Below are 15,934 nucleotides of genomic sequence, written 5' to 3'. Positions count from 1 at the left end.
GCCGGGAGCTTCTCGTGCAGCTGCTTTCGTGAGTACAATATTCGTGTGTGTGTGTATACACAGTTCTCGAATAAGCTCTGGGAAAGCACGTGGTAGCGGAACGTCGGACACCGTGCCGAACAACATGCGGTACGTCCAGGAAACACATCTGAGAGAGATGTACAATTGGTTTTCTTTTTACACATCGTCTGTTTTTATTTATTTATTTTGAGTCTACTGACATTTCGGCAATTGTGAAACAGTCGACGCTTCGTGCCGCCAGAAACAAAACAGATTACAGGGTAGACGTGAAACGTACATACAGTGTATACTGTACGTGTTGTTAACATTACATTTTGCGTCTTTTGAAAATAATAAAAAAAATCGCGGAGCTGGGCGATGAGGAGCGGTGAGCGAGATGGGAAATGAAGCACATGCTGTCAGTCAAGAGTGTCGCGCGTGCACGCGTGTGTGCCTGCAGGTCTGTGTGCACGTGTGCACGTGTGTGTGTGTGTGCGTGTGGATGCGTGTCTGTGTGTGGGTGTGCGCGCACGCATGTGCATGGGGGGAGGATCTTTGTCTTTGTTGTTCACGTGCGTGAGTGTGCTCGTGCGTGTGTTAGGACGCATGTGCATGGGGGGGGGGGGGGGGGGTCTTTGTTGTGCACGTGCGTGAGTGTGCGTGCCTGTGTGCGAGTGTGCGTAAGTGTGCGTAAGTGTGCGTGAGTGTGCGTGCGTGTGCGTGAGTGTGTGCGTGAGTGTGCGTGCCTGTGTGCGTGAGTGTGCGTGAGTGTGCGTAAGTGTGCGTGCGTGCGTGCCTGTGTGCGTGAGTGCCTGTGTGCGTGAGTGTGTGCTTAAGTGTGCGTGCGTGTGCGTGAGTGTGCGTAAGTGTGCGTGAGTGTGCGTGAGTGTGCGTGCGTGTGCGTGCCTGTGTGCGTGAGTGTGCGTGCCTGTGTGCGTGCCTGTGTGCGTGAGTGTGCGTGCGTGTGCGTGAGGCTGCTCGTGAAAGGCAACGCTGCTGCTGCTGCTGCTGCGAGCTCACTTTGCGTCGTCACCGCCGGCGTGCGGCGCGCCCCGTGGAGGCCCCTGGGCAGGCCCTGTGCTGAGCGGCCCGCCGCGGCTACGTGTATTCTTAAGCAATAACAACGCAATCTGTATTATATACCCAAGAATACCCGTGGCCGCGGGAGGCACCGTGCCCGGAGCTTCGCGCGTCATTCCCGTCGTCCCGCCGACACGAGTCTTGCTGCGTGTTGTAAACAAACCCAACAACAACAACAACAAAACTCAATCTGCAAAAAGGAGAAGAAAAACAGGAGGAATGTAATGGGTATGCTCGTGTCGATCAGGGATCTTTTTTTTATATGTATAAATAAATATTTCACAGGTTGAATGTTGATTGTGGGGGCGCGCGTGTTCAGTGGTTGACAGCCTCAAATAAGTGCCTGGTGAGGTGGCCAAGTGGACATCGCCACTGGGGAGACAAAGGCGGTCGGGCGTGCTGTTGTGCCGTGCCGGCCTTCATAGGTGCTGCTACTCGCTCACAGCAGTTCCCTCCAAAAGGCTGTGAATGGTGGACGTGCGTGGTGCTGTCCACACCGACCCATCAGCATGGCGCTATGCTGGCCTTCATAGGTGCTCGCTCACCGCACTTGCCCCAATTGCCCACATTACTTGGGGGGTATTTGTTGTGCGCGTAGCTGGAGCGGTAGCTCACTGGTTAGCGCACTGCACTACATATCGGGCTATCTGAGTTTGTTTCCTGGCCACGGCCAACATGAGTGGCGATTATCTGAACCGGTCCTGGATCTCCCCTAGGTCGACTCAGCATCCGATGAGATACCCAATGCAGTGTGTGAACATCAGTATTGGGGAGACAAAGGCGGCCGGGCGTGTATTATAGCCACAGCACCCTCTCGTGTGCCGTGCCAGCCTGAATAAATTCAGCACTTGCCCCAACAGTATGCAAAGGATATGCGGGGGATCTTTGCCTTTGCGTGTCTCTATGAGAATGAATGGGGCATCTTTTGTGTTTTTCGTATGTGGGTGTAAAATGGGGTCACTAACAGCGCTTGCCCCGACATTCTATAAACTATAAATGGGGGATACACCGTGTCTTCATAAAATATCAGAGACATTTAGTATGTTAACCTGTCCTAAGCCTTCGCGAGGTTGACTCACCAACGAATGAGTGACTGCTACACCACCCTAGAAGATCCCACGTGCACCCTAATGGGTGCTCGCTAACAGCACGTGCCTCACCGCTCTAGAAGTTGGGGCATTTGCATATGGACCTCTTCATTGGGTTTGGATGTGTGAGTTACAGGGGCTTACCAACAAACAGCCATTGGCTCTACAATCTATAGAGCCTAACTGAGGACTTCTTTCTAATATCGGGGGAATGTAGAACATGAACCTGGCCTGGACTTCCTCTAGGTAGAGTTGAGCATTCAATGATGACCTGTCAATAATGTACCCAGTATCCGAACTGGGATGGCATAAGTGGCTGGTTACGTGTCTGCATGAAGAGTGTACATGTGTGGGTTTGTGTGTGGGTTTGTGTACGTCGACTCAGCCTCCAATGAGTACCTGGTGCGGTGTGTAAACATCGCCACTGGGGAGACAAAGGCGGCTGGGAGGGTGCTGGCCACCCACCTCCTCGTGTGCCGTGCCGGCCTTCATAGGTGCTCGCTAACATCACTTGCTCCTACAGTCCTTTCAGGCTATACGGGGGATCTTTGTCTTTGTGTGTGTTGGGAAGCGACAATGCAGTGGTTCACTCTTTGCTCTATGAAACTCGGCGACCCGAGTTCGAGTCCCGCTCATGGCCTCCAACAACGCCAGCATCGATCATTTTAACCGATCCATGGCCTCCCCTGAAACTAATCCTGGGCCTCCCTCTCAAATGAGTGCCTGATGGAATGTGTAAACATCACTCCTCGGGAGATAAAGGCGGCCTTGGATGGTGCTGGCCACTCACCCCCTCATGTGCTCTGCCGGCCCTCATAGGTTCTTGCTAACAGCACTTGCCCCGAAAGCCTCTTAAGCCTACGCGGGGAATCGTTGCCTTTGTATTGTGTCCTTGTCCATTCTACTCGATTCTGCTAAAGCATCCGCATGAATATTCCGCACCATTGTTTGTGCACGCGCGTGTCTGTGTGCGTGAGTACGTGTGTGTGCACTACACACTGCATGCCCAACAATGCCTAACACCCCCCCCCACCTCCTCCACATTTGTTATTGCACACATGCATACATGCATGCAGTCATTCATTTGCACGCGTGTTTTATAAATATTCAATTTTTTTTGCGGCCGGTGCGATGGAGATATGATGCACCATGCGTTACTCCTTCACTCCGGAGGAGAAAAGAGAAAAAAAATTGGCGTCCCTTCGAGATTTATAAAGCAGAATAAATGCGTGAAACAATCCTCGTCCACGCGGGTGTGTTGGTCGGCATCAAATTGGGCGAATAGAGATGCTGGTTACGCAACGAGTGAACAATTTGAGAATATAGCGGTGCTGAAGTGGAGAGCGCGCTCCGAAGCAGACAACACGATTTGGATTACCGGGCGTGGCTAACGTCTGCCCCTCCCTTACCAACCCGCACAGCCCAACGTGGTAAAGTATGGTCAAGCAACTGAGACAACTTAAGGCATGATGATGATGATAACAATGATCATACTTTCATTTTAGATAGCGTCATTCGTGCCGACAGCATCCCATAACGCTGTACACCCATTACATATGAGGACCAAAATCCCGTATAGAGCCACTGACCAGCAAATTAAAAACCCCCACTACCTTGCAAAATCAAAACAAATAAATGAATGGCACCAAAACAAACAAAAAAAGCATAAGGAGGCATTCATCTAGCAGTGGATTAACAAAGGGCTGTAAGTCATTCGTGCTATTATAATATTGCTCTTGAAACGTGAGAGGAAATTGCACCCTAAAGAGATTAAGAAATTGAATTAATGCCTTACGCAATGCTCCCAGAAATGCCCTGCATCCGATGCTTGTCGCGATAGTGAACACCTTGAGAAACGTGGGACAATGTGCGCCAAGCGAGACCCAGCCTTATTGGAAGAGTGACCCCCCCTCTCCCTCCCCTTATTAAGGCAATTGTATGCAAGGCCCCTGACGGATGAGACAAGCGAAAGGCGGTGCATGTAATTCATAGGCTCGGCACATTCAACGCATCTGTGTCACATTCGTTTAAATGATCGCAGTAATTGTGAACATTGAATTATGAAAATGAGACCCTTTTTTCGCAGTAAATGGTGTGAGCCAAAAAATGTACAACTTTTATTCTGCTAGATTAGGGTACACAAGACTTTAAGCACAAGTCAGCCCGTGTATATATGGACCACAGAGATAATAAAAATAACAGACAACCAGTCACGTAACAGCCCCGTTTTTCAATCCACTGCTGGATGAAGGTTCCCCCATCCCCTCCCCCCGCCCTAGCGGTCGTGAAGGTTCCTTGACCGTGTTGGTGCGGGTCGGTGAACAGAACACCGGTTCAGATAATCTCTTGACACCGACGACTACGACGATGATGGTGGTGGTGGTGGCTGCGGTTGGGAATCAAACTCGGACTATAAAGGCGCCTGGTGCAACCGCCTGCCCCCACCCGTCCCGTGCAGTTCAGTTCAGTGGTTAACATTTTTTTTTGGAGTTTCCAACGTGTGTACGAGTCCAAATCTTCACAAGCTGGCCACATGCGTCTCTTCCCTCTGGCAGTGGCCAAGCCATGTGGATGAAACGTCCCTGCTATGGAAATTCACAGAATTCTAATCGGGCGCCCAGTGAATCTAAATCCCATTTCATATCTAAATCCCACCGCTTCTAGCCGTTATAGCACTCGTACTGGCTGTGTTAATTTATGCTAATCATAAGGTTTTTTTGTTGCATGTTTTTGTTGTTCCATAGAATGTTAGTGAGGCTTATGTATATGGCTCCACGCAAGGTTAGAGTTTTAAGAGATCACGGCTATGCTAAATGTAACATTACTTTTTGGTTTTAAACCGGGTTTTAGTCGGCTAAAGAGACATATCACCCCAATGACTCGTGAACATGGTTACAAATAATCAAAAGGACTGTATTGATTTTTCATTCGGCAAATACATTAAAAGATGGTGTTCATTTGTGTTGATGTAGTTTGTTTTACTGATCGTGATTTGTAATAAATCAGAGGTAACATTTTCAGCCCTACATGCCCTTTCTCGAGAAACTTAGATTATTTTCTTTTTTTACGAAACGGGATGAAATGCTAAACGTGATGGTTGAAACATTTCCCAACGTGAACAGCAAAATATAAAATGTTAGAAGAATAATGCCTGTTAACGTAGGCACGTGTAGATGTGTAATGGTGTGTGCGGAACACAAGCACACAATACATTAATGTGCAAAATAAGCGTAAGGTTTTAATGCAATAATAGTATTATTTTGTTGTCAAACGGAGATGCAAAATCGTTAAAGTGGCATGGTGATTGTGCAGATAATTAGCAAAAAAATACCAAATTGTTGTTGAAGATTTTTTTTTTTATTTGCATTGTCATCTGATTTTAAATGCATTGCATTGTGCTATGTAGAAATATTGGAAATTATCAACGTGAAAAGAAAATAACTGTGTGTGAGTGTGTTTTTTTTCCAGACGCTGTATTTGATTCTATTTGTCAACATAATTGAGGCAATTATTTAAGTGGGGTGTATGAATGAAAAAAAAATGCATGTCATTACACAAACTTTTTTTGTAATTTCTAAACACAAAAAACCCCTCACAGCCCCCCGGATAAATCCGTTTAAGTGTGCCCCGTCCGGGTTTGCATCTCGTTCTGCGCCGGATACTTGAAACCGATTCAATTGTTGGCCGCTTTTCCGAATGATGGCAGCGAATAGCGAACGCAATGAATGTCCCGCCAATGGCTGCAGCCCACGGACGGAGGTTTGTCGGTACCGAACGCGTCGAGTGACTCACCGGCGGATCTCAGGTACGGCAACGCGGCACACGTGGTACACACGTGGTACACACGTGGTACACACACGTGGTACACACGTGGTACACACACACGGTACACACACACGTGGTACACACGTGGTACACACACACGGTACACACACACGTGGTACACACACACACGCGGTACACACGTGGTACACACACACAGCACACACACACGCGGTACACACGTGGTACACACACACGCGGTACACACACACGGTACACACACACGGTACACACACACGCGGTACACACACACACGGTACACACACACGCGGTACACACACACGTGGTACACACACACGTGGTACACACACACGCGGTACACACACACACGGTGCACACACACGCGGTACACACACACGCGGTACACACACACACGCGGTACACACACACGTGGTACACACACACACGGTACACACACACGGTACACACACACGGTACACAAGTGGTACACACACACGGTACACACACATGGTACACACACACACGTGGTACACACACACGGTACACACACACGGTACACAAGTGGTACACACACACGGTATACACACACGTGGTACACACACACGTGGTACACACACACGGTACACACACACGGTACACACACACGGTACACAAGTGGTACACACACACGGTACACACACACGCGGTACACACACACACGGTACACACACACGGTACACACACACGGTACACAAGTGGTACACACACACGGTACACACACACGTGGTACACACACACACGGTACACACACACGGTACACACACACGGTACACAAGTGGTACACACACACGTGGTACACACACACGTGGTACACACACACGGTACACACACACGGTACACACTCACGGTACACACACACGGTACACACACACACGGTACACACACACACACACGTAGTACACACACGTGGTACACACACACACGGTACACACACACACGGTACACACACACGGTACACACACACGGTACACACACACACGGTACACACACACACACGTAGTACACACACGTGGTACACACACACACGGTACACACACACGGGACACAAACGTGGTACACAGACACACGTGGTACACACACACACACGGTACACACACACACGTGGTACACCCACAGTGATTCACTGACGCAGGGCTCGCAAACCGTCACGGAGAGAACTCAACACGAGAGTTACAAGCGCCACGCAATTAAACAAAGAGCCACATGCACACGGAAGGGAAACGATTTCACCAAAGGGGTATGCATTGCTTAATGGCCCTAGTTACAAAGCCTTAGACAGAATGTTCAGTTCAACGAATATGGAGATAGTTTAATTTTTGCGGAAGTTAAATGGTCCTCCGGTCCATGAGACACCTCCGTCTCGACGTCTTCGCAACACACGCGACGTGGCGATCGCCCGTTCACGATCGCCGTGCGCGTTCCTCGACGATGCGCTGGGCATTCACTCTCTCGTCGAAAACAAAAATCAATATTAAAAGCAAAAAAGCCACGACGTTTTGATTTTTGTTTTTTTTTTACCTTCGTGACTTTACCGAAAGAACCAAGAATATGAATTCCTGCATTCACGAAAGTTTTAAGTCTGAATTTAATTCACTCTCTCGTTTCCTCTCTCATTCACTCTCGTTTCCTCTCTCATTCACTCTCTCATTCACTCTCTCATTCTCTCGTTCACTCTCTCGTTCACTCTCTCGTTCACTCTCTCTCTCGTTTATTTTCTCATTCACTCTCTCGTTCACTATCTCATTCACTCTCTCATTCACTCTCTCATTCATTCTCGCATTCACTCTCTTATTCACTCATTTACTCTCTCATCCACTCATTCACTATCTCATTCACTCTCTCATTCACTCTCTCATTCAATCTCTCATTCACTCTCTTATTCACTCATTCACTCTCTCATCCACTCATTCACTCTCTCGTTCACTCTCTCGTTCACTCTCTCATTCACTCTCTCATTCTCTCATTCACTCTCTCATTCACTCTCTATCGTTTATTTTCTCATTCAATCTCTCATTCATGCAAGAAGTGCCCGAGCATTTAATTGCGTCTCGTTGCCTATATTTTTTAAAAGTTGGGTGAAAACTTGCGTGCGATTTGTTGTTGTTGTTGTTGTTTTCTTTGGCGAACAGATGGCCCGAGTTGGTGTGCCAATGGAAGTAATTTTGCTCATTCTGTGGCATTTCCAGTCACCTGGAGACGATCCCCACGCTGCGCATGCCACGGATTATGAGCACGCGCAAGCAATTTATTCGTGTTAAATTATAAAGTGATACTGTCTTTTTATGTATCTATCAATGTGGAGATCTGTGTTTGTTTCCGATGTCAATTCTAAGACAAATAATGGATCCGTAGCTGGATTTATACCCACGATTGACTTCCCACGCTGTGGTTCATATGCTCGCCTATTTCTCTCTCAATTATTAAAAAAAAGTCAATACGTGATCTCGGTCAATACTTATAGGCGTGACATTAACATCGCGTTCCATGATCACGAATGCATTTTTAGATCATCGGGAAATGAATTTTGATCAGCGTCGACTCGTAAAATAATTTTTCGTACGACCAACCTCGCGTGCCCTTTTTTTCGCTCGCAAACCTCGCGGAATCAAAAAACCTCGACCCGAGACATCGCCTGTAAACATATTTTTTTTTTACGTTGCGCCCGTTCAAATGACGCCAATTATGGAAATCGGGATTGTCCCTTCTTTCGTTTTTCAACTGGGGTTCATTATGAAAACTGCAACACATTTCACGAAAACGGCATTCATTATGCAGGGGGCGCCCCACCGTATAGATCCACTCAACTGATCGTATAAGCGTCTCCCAGTGGATGGTGCGAATGAAAAGGGGCCAAAGCACTCACAGAAGGCGCGAGTGACAATCCAGCGATGCAAACTGCAGCAATACTTTAATCAAGGCCATATGGCATATGGAAGGCTCATATATATATGAAGACACAGACCGCCCGCCCCCCCCCCCCCCCCGTATAGCTTTAACAGACTGTTGGGGAAAGTGCTGTTAGCGAGTAGCACCTGTGAAGGCCGGCACGGCAACCACGGAGGTGGGTGGCCAGCACCACGCACGGCCACCAATGTCTCCCGAGTTAGCCATGTTCACACGGCGCGCCAGATACTCATTTGAGTCTGAGTCGACCTAGGTGAGGTCCAGGACCGGTTCAGATAATCGTCGCTGGTACTGGCCATGAGCGGGAATCGAACTTGGATCGCTGGGCTCATAGCACAGAGCACGCTCAAAATTGCGCCACCGCTCCTCACACATCCGCATATAAATATATACAAAGACAAAGATTCCCATTTAGCTTTTACCAGGATGTTGGGGCAATTGCCGGTAGCGAGGATCTATTTGAGACCAGCACGGCGCACGAGGGAGTGGCTTGGTCAGAACCAACACCCGGCCGCTTTTGTCTCCCCCAGTGCCGATGTGTACACACGACACCAGGCAGTCATTTAGGTCTGGGTCAAACCTCGACGAGGCCGGTTCAGATAATCGCCACTGATGTTAGACGTGAGCAGATAATCAAACTCGGCTCGCCTGGATGATGTGATGCAGTGCGCTCACCCACAACACTGCCGCTACCCCCTCCCTCCCACCCATGTACGTGTACAAAGGCAAATGCAAAAAATCCCCGAATAGAATTAACATACTGTTGTGGAAAGTGCTGTTAGCCAGAACGATGGGGTGGGTGGCCAGCAGCACGCCCGTCTGCCTTTGTCTCCCCAGTGGCGATGTTAACACACCACACCAGATACTCATTTGAGGCTGAGTCAACCTAGGCGAGGCACAGGACCGGTTCAGATAATCATCACTGGTGTTGGCCGTAAGCGGGAATCAAACTGGGCTTGTGTACGTATGTGTGTGTGTGTACGTAGGGGAGCGGTAGTGTAGCGGTTAGCGCGCCGCGCTATGAACTCGGCGACACGGGTTCGATTCCCGCTCACGGCCAACACCAGTGACGATTATCTGAACCGGTCCCGGGCCTCCCCTAGGTCGACTCAGACTCAAATGAGTACCTGGTGCGGTGTGTAAGCATCGCCACTAGGGAGACAAAGGCGGTCGAGCGTGGTGCTGGCCACCCACCCCCTCGTGTACCTTTCTGGCCTTCATAGGTGCTCGCTAACAGCACTTGCCCCTACAGTCTGTTAAGGCTATACGGGGGATCTTTGTTTTGTGTGTACGTATACACAAGCAACTATGCTTGGCGCAAGTGAACGTCTTGAAATGATTCATAGAGAATGCACCGCTGAACAAAAATCACGTCACGCGCAAGAGCGTGAAATGCTTAATAAAAGGCCTCCTTATTTAGGTAGATGAATTGATTGCTCCGTCTGACCGAGCTAGCGCCCGTTGGGCTGTGTGCACACACCTTGAAAAAGGAAACCCTCGGAACTCGATGTTAATTAGCCGAGGATGCACATGTTATAGAATGAGCGAATTTGCTTCGATCGCTAAATATTCAAATGGGCGACTGAAAAAAAATGTACTCTGCGAGTAACCAATGCTGCATTCAACACCGGCGGTGTCTCGGTAGTGGCGTAACGATGTCCACGTGCATCCCACTGAAATTTGACCGAAGCTATTTTTTTTCAACCACTTAATCAATCCACTGCTGGATGAAGGCCTCATTGTCATGCCGAGTGATGGCAATTGACCATATCACGCCACCCCCAGGGGGAGGGAAGGCAGGGCAAGGTTAGGTGAGATCTCACTAGCCACGAACGTTAACCGTGGCCAGGGAATCAAACTCAGGTCGCCGGATTTTCAAAACGCAGTGCGTACAAAAAAAAAAGTCACCGCGCCACATTCCACCCCAAATAGATTTTTTTACCACCGATTTACAGGAGCACATTCCACGAAAGATGCGCTATGCCTCTGTTAATTAACAATTATTGGAATATAAACGAGCCGCGAACCCCCTAATAGAGCATTGCAACCGGAGTGATTAATCACGAGGTAATTTATAAAACACGGCGATACGTAATAGCGCGGGGGCCCTGAAGCATTTGCGGGGAAGCATCCCATGGGGGTGGGGGCAGGTGTGAACAGGTGATCCCTGAGAGCAGGTGGAGGAGGTGCTGGGGATATGCTACACAATGGGATAAAGGGACTGCCAGAGGCGCTCGGTATTGCCAAGAGGAATGAATCTCTGCACACATTGGTGCAGTGATGCAGAAGCACCAGTGATGATGGGGTAGGGGGGGAAGGGCGTAGGGATGGGAGAGAGGCTGGGTGGATCAGAGGTTTGGCAAGTAGGGTTGGGTGCGGGGAAGGTCTTGTAGGGGGTGGGGCGGGTGTTGAGGGTGGTTGTGGTGGTGGTGGTGGTGGTGGTTGTGGCGGTGGTGATGTTTGGAGAGAGAGAGAGGGGGAGAGAGGAGCATATGGACTGCGGATAACTTTGAAAGCCCTCCCCGGCATTCATTGCATCAGCTGCGTGATCTCAGCACCAGTGAGGTTGGCAAGTCTCAGAAGGCTCTCACAGGAGGCTGCTCAGTCTCAATTGTTGACTGTTGCGCAAACGGGCAACAGTGGGGGTTTTTTTTCCCCTCCTTCCTAATGTGTTCAATTAGCAGATTCAGACGGCGATCACATCCACCTCCATTTCAGCCCCTCCGCATAGCCTCTGCTTTAAAAATGTTACACAACGCACGCACAAGTCGGGACTGTCTGCATCACGCAATGCCTGGAGGATCTTAGGCTGGATGTGATTTGTGTACGTTTCGTGCGAGCGCTGTCTGGAAAAGCAAAAAAAAAAACCAACCCATCTATTTTAAGCCGAAATCATGTTTTGCTTGGCTCGAGCAGTGCAAGAGTACGAGGATACATCTTTATAATATTTACGTCAGAAAACCTGAAAAATATTTCGCCGCACCCTGACACTGATGAAGAATGTTTTCGAACTGAAAAAGCGATTTACAAAATGGGAAATACATCCTGTACAGCTGCTGCGATATTATGCTGCAAGATATTTTTTTGGTACACAACTCAACGTTGATTTTGTTAACCTGGAAAAAAATACGTCTCAAAAGCAATTTCACGACATACTTTGCCGTCATCATTCGAAGTTGTTGATAATGGTAACATAATACGAGCATATACATCAGGCATCGGGGAAGCGATGGACTCACACATGCACTGACATATTTACAGCGTTAAAACCCTGCCACGGCTGTTGAACTTTTGACAAAAATCAAACATCGCACGATGAACGTGTAACCAAAAAAATCTAGTTGTCTTGTTATTGCTGCTGCTCTTGCTTCAGCTGCTGCTGCTGCAGCTGCTGCTGCTATTGGGACACACCGCAACCCTTGCTTCGTTTATTTTACAACGTGAACTACAAGTGGCAGCTTCCGTAAAAGGAAAGCGCCTTAATAATCACGACAATAACATTAATCACGATAATAACATTAATATACGCTGGCGTGCTGATGATGATGACGACGATGCTAATGATGATGATGACGGTGGTAATGGTGATTGATAACGCACCGCTCTCAAACAGCAAGCCCCTCTCTGAATCACACAGGCACTTCAGCACCGTGGACAGCGCCACAAGGCATCGCCACGCAAACAAAAAATGAACCCAGCTCAACGAGGCTCCTCTCGCTCGCCTTCTCTGCCATATTGAACGGTACACGCCCAAGACACTGAAAATGAGATGATAACGTGTGACATTTAACGCCGCAGTTTGTACGTGGCGGCGGCGGCGGTGGTGGTGTGTCGTGAAGTAAACAGATTTTAGGTTTCATTTGAATGCTCCGTAAACAAAACAAAAAAGGAGCTAGATGGGGCCGTTTGTAATTTTTGTTTTTATTTTCAGCAAGATCCTTCGCATCTCTCCCTCTCCCCGTCGCGGCGTCTCTTTAGCAGGAGAGTAATAAATGTAGCCAGTAACCTAATTATTACCGACTTACAAATAAACGCACGGGAAGGTGGTGGCGGGGGGATTATAACGTTATAAAAGAGGCGCTGTCTCTGTTTTAATGCGGTGCATCTGTCACACGAAAGCGCCACGGCGCGTTGCGGTCCCACACTCCACCACCACACTCGGCCCACGCGTTGTCGCGGCCACGGATTTAGCCGAACGAAGGGGATGTCTGCGTGAATATCGCAAAAGCAAGCGCTGAGAATCAAAAACTGCTACACACCCATACAGACAAAGACAACCCCCCCCCCTGCCCCCCCACCCCGTATAACACTTAACAGACTATTGGGACAAGTGCTGTTAGCGAGCACCTATTAAGGCCGGTTACGGCACACGAAGGGGTGGGTGGGCAAGCACCACGCCCGGTCCGAATTTGTCTCCCCGGTGTTGATGGTTTACACACCGCAGCAGGTACTCGACTTAAGGCTGAGTCGACCTAGGGGCAAGCTGAGGACCGTTTCAGATATCCGTCACCGATGTTTGGGCCGTCGCACTAACCACTACCCCACCAACCACACACACTGCACCCATACACCACAAAGACAAACATCTCCGGTATAGCCTTAACTAACAGATTGTTGGGGCAAGTGCTGCACGCACGCACGCACACACACAGAGGCTCACGTTGCTCCTTAACGACCCCGCTGTTGTGAATGAACAATTTCTCCGGCACGCGCATGGGGTACGTGCCACTGCGGTCCACACGAACAGGAAGAGAGGGAGGGGCACTGGTCGTGGGGATTTTGACGAGGATAGTTGTTGTTTTTTTATTTCTTGTCGAGCGCAAGAAATAAAACAAGCAACAGGTGCGACGGGCACTCTTGCCGTGAGCCTTCGCTGTCCAACGCTCACCGACGTTACATACATATCATGGCCGTGGCACGCAAGCTAAGTGCCGTGCGCGGCCAATGAATCGCGACACCGAACGTGAGAATTTCACTCGAATCGCGAGACGTTTTTGTTAGACGACGGATCTTGCACCCATCATCAATACCGCCGGAAGGTGATGTATTTTTATATATTTTTTACTATCATACGTTTGAATCGGCGGTATCAGTTTATCTGTTTTTTTTTTTGGTATTCGTAGGATATCGTCTGGGAAATGTGAAACGAGTGTCAGCGAATCCACACTTACCTATAGAGGGATACTTACCCGATCTCAGGCTCGCTCGGTTGCTCTCTGCCCGTCGTTATTTGTCGTCTTCGGCAAAGGGGGTCTCCTCCTTCTCATCGCCGGCGAATCTCCCATCGGATGGCGAGCGCGCTCGGAGTGTGCTGTGTGTGTGGGTATGTTGGTGGACAGTAGGGCGGGGTCGGGGAGGGAGGGAGGGACAGAGAGAGCGTGGGAGAGAGAGAGAAAGCGTGGGGGAGAGAGAGAGGGGGGAGAGAGAGAAGGGAGGAGGAGAAAGATATAGCAGCGAGGGTGGAGGTAGGGGGGGTTAGGAGATAGAGGGGACAGAGGTAAAGGCAAAGATGGAGAGACGAGAGAGTGATGTTGGTGGAGGAGAGAGAGAGAGCGGTGGAGAGATGAAGGATGAGGAGAGAATGGCAGAGTACGGAGAGAGATATTGCACGAACGAATGAATGATTAAAAGCAGGGAAGTCGTGTGCTCCCAACTGAGCTAAAAAAAAACCCCAATCATATATACATAGACATGAATCGTCATACATATATAATGTTACTTATGTATGTATGTGTGTGTATGATTTCTAGCACTGCAACACGCTCAAGGGGAAGAGAGCGCTTTACAAAACGGCAGTTCTCCGACGTTGTCATCTCGACTCGGCGTGTGTCTCTCCAAACGTCACGCGAAACAGACAGATGATGATGATGATGCTGCTGCTGCTGCTGCGCGCTGCTGTCAATATGGCACGGGACGTGCAGCGCTACAGCTGCTGCTGATGCTGATGCTACTGAAGCTCCCACTTCCTACTATACACCCTCCTTCACCACCACCACCTCCTCCACCACCACCACCACCACCTCCTCCTCCACCACCACCACCACCACCACCTCCACCACCACCACCACCACCGCACACTTTACCGCTCCCTCTGGCTCTCTCGCTCATTCTTTTTGGGCACTGCACCTCTGCTTGGGTTCACTGCCCCCTGATCCCCCCTCTCTCCTCTGCCCTCCTCGCTCTGCCGCCCACCGGGTGAGGGAGTGTGTTCCTAGCTCCCCTCGAGAGCTATCGGGAGAGCACGAGGGAGGTTGAGGGGGGGGGGCATGATGATGATGATGATGACTCCGCCCTCGCCTCCGCTTGCACCGCGGGGACGCGCTGCCGCTAATGGGCCGCTAATTGGCAGCGCAGCGCTGAGGGCTTGTCCACAGGAGTCGACGCTTTCCTAAGGGATGCGAGAACACACGCGCGCGCACACAAAGGCAAAGACCGCCCGTGTAACCTCGACAGACCGCAGGAGCAAGTGCCGTCGGGCCGTTCTCCCCCGGCGCTGATATTTTGCGCACCGTACTGGGTACTCGTTTAAGGCTGAGTCGATCTAGGCGAGGACCGGCACCGATTTAGATGTTCGTCGCTGGGTTCGTAGCGCGATGCGCTAACCACTCCACTTACCGCTACCCCCCCCCCACAAGCGCATGCACCGATGGCAAAAGTTCCCGCTTGGCGCAAGTGCTGTTCGTGAGCGTCTATTGAGGCCGGCACACGGAGGGGGGTGGTGGAGGAGCGAGCACCACGCCCACACGAAGGCAAGCGCGCGCGCCTGTGATTAAAATCCGAAACGCGTCCACGTCTCGCCGCTTTAAACCGTTGTCGCAAGTGCTGTTAGCGACGACCTAATACGATGGTAACACAACTCCTGCATTGGCACTTAGGGAGGCTAAGTATGGCCGGACACATGACCCGAGACGCGGGGTTCGTATCGCAGTGCGCTGCAAAACCAAGACAAAGACTCACCGTACAGCCTTCAGATTTTTGGGGCAAGTGTTGTTAGTGACTGGCTATTAAAGGCAGCACGGCGCACGATGGAGAGAGAGGGG

The 15,934-nt window shown here is 49.9% G+C and overlaps 2 long non-coding RNA genes across 2 annotated transcripts in view; one reads left to right on the top strand and one right to left on the bottom strand.

Annotated features, from left to right (window-relative positions):
* LOC142930895 (uncharacterized) overlaps positions 1-14,876 on the bottom strand; it is a 38,715-nt gene extending 23,839 nt beyond the window's left edge. The window contains exon 1 of the long non-coding RNA XR_012946871.1: positions 14,084-14,876. This is a non-coding gene — a long non-coding RNA (uncharacterized LOC142930895). The remainder of the gene's footprint in view (positions 1-14,083) is intronic.
* LOC142930896 (uncharacterized) overlaps positions 1-15,934 on the top strand; it is a 315,254-nt gene that overhangs the window by 43,878 nt on the left and 255,442 nt on the right. The gene's annotated exons all lie outside the window — the stretch shown is intronic.

The sequence above is a fragment of the Petromyzon marinus genome, chromosome 44 (genome assembly GCF_048934315.1).
Source record: "Petromyzon marinus isolate PM22_M1 ecotype Great Lakes invasive population chromosome 44, UKy_Petmar_22M1.pri1.0, whole genome shotgun sequence".
In the NCBI taxonomy this organism is placed as follows: Eukaryota; Metazoa; Chordata; class Hyperoartia; order Petromyzontiformes; family Petromyzontidae; genus Petromyzon; species Petromyzon marinus.
Note: the sequence above shows the minus strand (reverse complement) of the source record. Positions and strands in the feature narration are given on the sequence as shown.